At 50.8% G+C, this 6,042-nt stretch overlaps 1 protein-coding gene across 1 annotated transcript in view; it reads right to left on the bottom strand.

Annotated features, from left to right (window-relative positions):
• Nucleotides 1-6,042, bottom strand: part of FHAD1 (forkhead associated phosphopeptide binding domain 1) — a 119,931-nt gene that overhangs the window by 48,877 nt on the left and 65,012 nt on the right. The window lies entirely within an intron of this gene.

Here is a 6,042-nt window from a genome sequence, read left to right on the forward strand (position 1 = left end):
AAAAAAAAAAAAAAGAAAGAAAATTGTAAGGATTAAGTGAGAGAATGATGGAAAGCTTTTAGCCAGTGCTTAGCACATCATAGGTGCTCAGTGAATGGAGGCTCAGATTATTAGTTATTATCTGCTGGGTGTCAGAGAAACAGCAGTGAGCTAGGAGCCAGGAGACCTGAGTGTTTGTCTTAATTTTTTTTGGGGGGGGGGTCAATTAACTGTACGACAACTGAACTGCTCACCAACTTCTCTGGGTTTTGATGTCCATATCTGAAAAACCTACAGAATGGACTACACCAGGGGCTGACAAATATTGTCCATATGCCAAATATGGCTTTGCCTCTTTGTGTAAATAAAACTTTATTGAAACAGAGTCATGCTTATCATGGTTTACGTATTGTCTATGGCTGCTTTTGTGCTACTGTAGCAGAGTTGCGCAGGTGTGAATACAGTGTGCAAAGCCTGGCTCGGCGCCTGTGGCTCAAGTGACTAAGGCGCCAGCCACATACACCTAAGGTGGTGGGTTCGAATCCCCAGCCCGGGCCTGCCAAACAACAATGACGGCTGCAACCAAAAAATGGCCAGGCACTGTGGCGGACGCCTGTAGTCCCAGCTACTTGGGAGGCTGAGGCAGGAGACTTGCTTGAGCCCAGGAGTTGGAGGTTGTTGTGAGTTGTGATGCCATGGCATTCTACCCAGGGGGATAGCTTGAGGCTCTGTCTCAAAAAAAAAAAAAAGTGTGCAAAGCCTAAAATGTGAGCTCGGACAATTAAGTTCTCGAACTCATCCCGGAAAAAGTGCCACATACCTCATTGCTGATATCACTAGGGTTCCCTCGAAGTCCTCCCCTGGGGAAGCTATGTACCAATGCCAGCGCCTAGTCCACCCTTCCAAGCAATGTTGGGACTCTTTCTGGAATGGCCATCAGAGCTGTCATTGTATAAAGGTCTAGCAATTAAGTTTGCGAAGAAAAAGCGCTATATACCTCATTGATGAATATCACCAGATGGCCAAGGGCAGGACTTTGAAGGTAATTGTAGTGATATTCAGCAATAAGGTATATAGCACTTTTTCTAAGATCAGTTTATGAACTTAATTGTCCAACCTTGTATTTATAGAAGTTTACCAGTCCTTAGAGACTCAGATACATGTGATTAATTGGCATGGTGGTCCTGATTTTTCATCCTCCTTCTACCTAGGTCTACGGCTAATTTGCAGTGCTCACCCATACCCTGCCCCCGCCCCTGGACTCAGCCGCGACTTGCTTCGGCCAATGGGATGTCAGCAGACATAGCACCAGCAGAGGATTGGACAGCACTGTGTGACTGGGCCTGTCTTCTCTTACACCTCTATAGTCTCCATGAGAACACACCCAGCCTTGTTCACTGGAGGATGAGAGACTTTTGGGGCAGCGTCAAGTCCTTCCAGGCAAGACCAGCCCAGAGTAGCCAAAGTCCAGCCAATACCCAGACAAGTGAGCCAGTCCATCCAAGGTCAGCAGAACCGCCATGCTGCTGACCTCACACAGTGAGCAGTGAATAGTAATTGCTGAATGCCACTAAACTTTTGTGGTTGTTTATCACACAGCACTATTAGGGCAATATCTACCTGAAGATAAAATGCCTAAAGATCATTTGCCTTTAGAATATTTCTTTTGGTTTGGCACCTGTGGCTCAAGTGGCTAAGGCGCCAACCACATACACCTAAGGTGTTGGGTTCAAATCCAGCCCGGGCCCACCAAACAACAATGACGGCTGCAACCAAAAAATAGCCGGGCGTTGTGGCGGGCGCCTGTGGTTCCAGCTACTTGGGAGGCTGAGGCAGGAGACTTGCTTGAGCCCAGGAGATGGAGGTTGCTGTGAGCTGTGATGCCACAGTACTCTACCCAGGGGGACAGCTTGAGGCTCTGTCTCAAAAAAAAAAAAAAAAAAAGAATATTTCTTTTGTTGATTCTACTGCCTGTACTGTGAATAGCTCTATTTTATCCACTGCGTTTAATAAACATGATTTTCAAGATCTGAAGTCATTAAGTCTTTCAGGCTTGGGACAGAGGAAAACAGATACTATAGTTAGCCCAGGAGGCAGAGCGGGGCAGGGGTAGGGGCAGGGATAGGGGCAGCACCCTCCTGGGAGATCTTAGCCACCCTGTCTGAATGTCTCTGTGTGCAAATGGAGAAATCATTCTACTTATTGAAAGATATGGACTGACACCATGACAGAGAAGGGGAAAACACCTTTCAAATGTACCAGGTTCTATAAATACCGAGCAGGAGCCGAAATGAAAAAGAAAAAGAAGCAGCAAAAGGATTAATTACCTGAAGTTCCTTGATCTGGTTCATAATTTTTTTATAATGGTCCAGAAGACATATCAGATACAAAGAGAACCCTTTAAAAAGAGAAGCAGGAAGAAGGTAAGTATCAGTTCAGTTCAACTTCTTTGCTTTCCAAATATTGTCTTAACCAAGCTTGGGACAGGCAGAGAAGGGCAATGGTGCCTTCCCACAGAGGAAACAGGAGCTGGCCTCTAATTTGTGTTTTTAAACTAGTTGATGAGCCTTGGTTGGCCTCACATCCACCTTCTTTTGGGAGGTGGAAAATAAAAACCCATTGAGGGCGTGGTGCTGAGTGTGGGGGATGGTCCGAAGTCACGCTGTCTGGGGGGCTTGCAGTTCAGCTGGAGAGACAAGGTCTACGTGCCTGCTAGGACACATGCAGTGACCCCAGGCAGCAGGTGAATGATGCTGAAAGAGATAAGGAGTGTGAGGACCTCAGAGAGGGTGAGATCATGCATCTGGAGTGACCAAAGAAGGCTGCTGGGTTGAGACACACTGGCTGTAGGCATGGTCAGGTGGGCAGAATTCAGAGCACGGGGGCAGGGCGCTTCAGAATAGGGGATGTGCCGTGTTGAACGATGACCCCCAACCCAATGATATCGAAGTCCCAATTACTGGAACCTGTGGATGTGACTTGAAAGGGCAAAAGGAACTTTGCAAACATAATTTAAGTTCTAGATGGAGATGGGGGATTATTCTGGGGGATCCAGATGGACCAAGTATAAGATTTGAAGATGCTACATCAGAGGCTTTGGAGAGGGAGGAAGGGGCCGCCAACCAAGAATGCAAGGAAAAAGCTGTAGCATCCAAAAAAGGGAAGGAAACGGATTCTCCTCTGTGGCCTCCAGAAGGAACCGGCCCTGCTAACACTGTGACTTCAGCCCGTGAAACTGAACTTGGACTTTGGGCCTCCAGAACAATAAAAGAATAAATGTGCTGCTTTAAGCCACTGAGTTCGTGGGTGGTGCGTTGTTACAGCAGCCACAGGAAGGCAAAGGCAGGTGGGGATTAGGGAAAGTCGTCCAGCAGGTACTGAGCTCAGCTGGGCTGGAGCAGATGGCAGTAGAGGGAGGAGCAGACGGTGGAGGGGTGGAGCAGGGGGAGGCAGAGCAGTGGTGGGACTGGAGCAGTGGCCTGGAGAGTGGAGACTGGATTTAAGCACCACTGAAAAGTACTGAGCGGGTCCCGTGTGCCTGGCCTTCAGCTAAGCGAATTCCTCACCCTACCATCCCCTCCATGGCCCGTTTTACAGATGAGACTCCTAGCTGGGCTCCAGTTGGTGTGACTCCAGCAGTTGGAGTCACTGCTATCTCAGCTGCGCAGTGGGGCGGAGAGCTGGCCTGATGAAGAGTGCTTTTTGGAATCGCTGGGTGCACTGGCGAGGCAGGAACTAGCAGGGCCTCTTTACTGTGGCTCGCCCGACAATCCCTGGTCTGGCTGCCCTGCTGTAGGGTGTTTGGCAGTGTCCCTGGCCTCTACCCACTAGATGTCGGGGGCACCAGTCACCGCAACCCAGCAGAGACAATCAAGAATGTCTCCAGGCATGGCTGGGTATGCCCTATCGGGGAAACAACCCCCTCCTGGGAGTGAGAGAGTGAGAGGCAGGGAGGTCTGCTGAGAGCCTGAGGGCAGCCAGGTGTGTCCTGGGTGGGGGTGGAGGGAAGAAGTGGGATGAGAAGAATGAGAAGGAAAGCCTTGTTTGGGGGGAAGAATGGTGACCTGAGGAGGGAGACTGGTTGGAGTGGAGGAGTGAACAGGCCAGAGTGGGGATGGGGAGGAAAGGAGCGCCCAGCTCTGTTTCTAACTGTTGAATTGGAGGTATCCCAGGACTCCAAGGAGAGACCGTCACAGGGAGCTGGACATACTGATTGGCAAGCTTGGCCAATGTAGCCCATCCAGGGGCTTCTGTGAGTTAGGAAAGAGCCTCTTCCCTCCCGCTGGGCATGGCCCCAAGCCAGGGGTCCTGTCCCAGCAGCCCCGCCTGCAGAGATGTGCATTCTGCACTGCAAAGGCACAGGCGTGGCTGCTGGAACAGGTGTGTGTGTGTGTGGGGGGGGTTCTTAGTGAGGAAGGAGACGGGGTGGGAGGACCAACCAAGGGCTGACTCATGTTTGTTAGAGAATTGGTGAAGGGGCTGCTGGAAACAAGCGAGCAAGCTGGGGAGAGAGGCGGGCAGCACCAGGCCCCAGAGCTGAGGGTCGAGAGGGTTCCCAGGAGGAGAACCCAGAGTTCCGGGGAAGGCCAGCCAGGGGGCCCCGAGAATGTGCTGGGTGGGTTAGTGTGGCAGGGCTCATGTCAGAGAGAAAAAGCCAAAGTAGGGACTGGCTCTGAAGACAGAGGTGCAGCCCCCTTCTTCAAGCTCAGAGGCAGGGACAGAAGTCACCGCGAGCAGAGGAGTAAAGGCAGCGATGGGTACTGGGGAAGAATTATTTTTTCAGGAAGGTGGAGCCATCTTGATGTGCGTGTTTGATGGCAAAGGGAAGGAGCTAAGTGGGAAAGAAAGACCGTAGATGCCAAATGGGAGAGCTCACATCCGGGATCTTCACAAGGTCCCCTGGGAAGGGGAGGGAAGGGGCCACACACACGGGATGCAGGAGCCGGATCTGGAAGGAGGACTTGGGGGGGAAGATGAGGAAGGAAGACGAGACAGCATGGAAGAGAGAGGAAGAGAGCTGAACTTGTTTGGGCCTGGGGCCTTGCTTTTCAACAACGCAACTTTCTGGAAGAATGAGGATAACAGCCTTATGATAATAGCTATTAAGTCTGAAGCACCTGCGACGTCGTATCAGGCACCAGGCCAAGAGTTTGACACATATTCGCTAAACTTCATTATAAACAACCCTTGAAGAAGCACATGCATCTTTTTTGTTTTTGAGACAGAGTTTCACTTACTAACCCTCGGTAGAGTGCCGTGAAGTCACAGCTCACAGCAACCTCCAGCTCTTGGGCTTAGGCGTTTCTCTTGCCTCAGCCTCCCAAGTAGCTGGGACTACAGGCGCCCGCCACAACGCCCGGCTATTTTTTGTTGTTGTTGTTGCAGTTAGGCCGGAGCTGGGTTTGAACCTATCACCCTCAGTATGTGGGGCTGGCGCCCTACTCACTGAGCCACAGGCGCTGTCTGCGCATGCATCTTTATAGGTGAAGGGACAGAAGCCCCCCGAAGTTAACCTACAAAGCCGGTAAGTGGTAGCATCAGACCTAGGGCTGCCATTCTCTTTTCAGAGAGATTGGAGGCTTGAGTCCAGGGGTGGACGCGCCCATGTGAGGGGACTGTTGGGAAAGATGTGTCGCAAGGACACCAAGGTGGCGGGAAGCAAGATGGCTGGGCCTACGGGACTTGGTGAGTACAGGGATTTGTAGTGGCTCAGCCAGGATGAGTCAGGCATTTCGCTCAGCTGCAGTCTATGACCCAGAAACCAAAGGGCGAGGAGCTCCCAAGAGGACAGAGGGGAAAAGAGTTGAGGATGCTGAAGGGGAAATCGAGTTTCTAGATTAGACTAGATGTTTCTAGATTAGATGATGAACTGTAATCTTGATGGGATTTTGCCCTCTGGGAGAAGGAGCAAATTTTTACCACACTTCTGATTTCAAAAGCTGTATGTATTCATGATAAGAAATGCAAACTGGGCTCGGCACCTATAGCTCAACCGGCTAAGGCGCCAGCCACATACACCTAAGGTGGCGGGTTCGAATCCCCAGCCTGGACCCGCCAAAACAA

The sequence above is a fragment of the Otolemur garnettii genome, unplaced genomic scaffold (genome assembly GCF_000181295.1).
Source record: "Otolemur garnettii isolate 467f Iridium unplaced genomic scaffold, OtoGar3 scaffold00009, whole genome shotgun sequence".
In the NCBI taxonomy this organism is placed as follows: domain Eukaryota; kingdom Metazoa; phylum Chordata; class Mammalia; order Primates; family Galagidae; genus Otolemur; species Otolemur garnettii.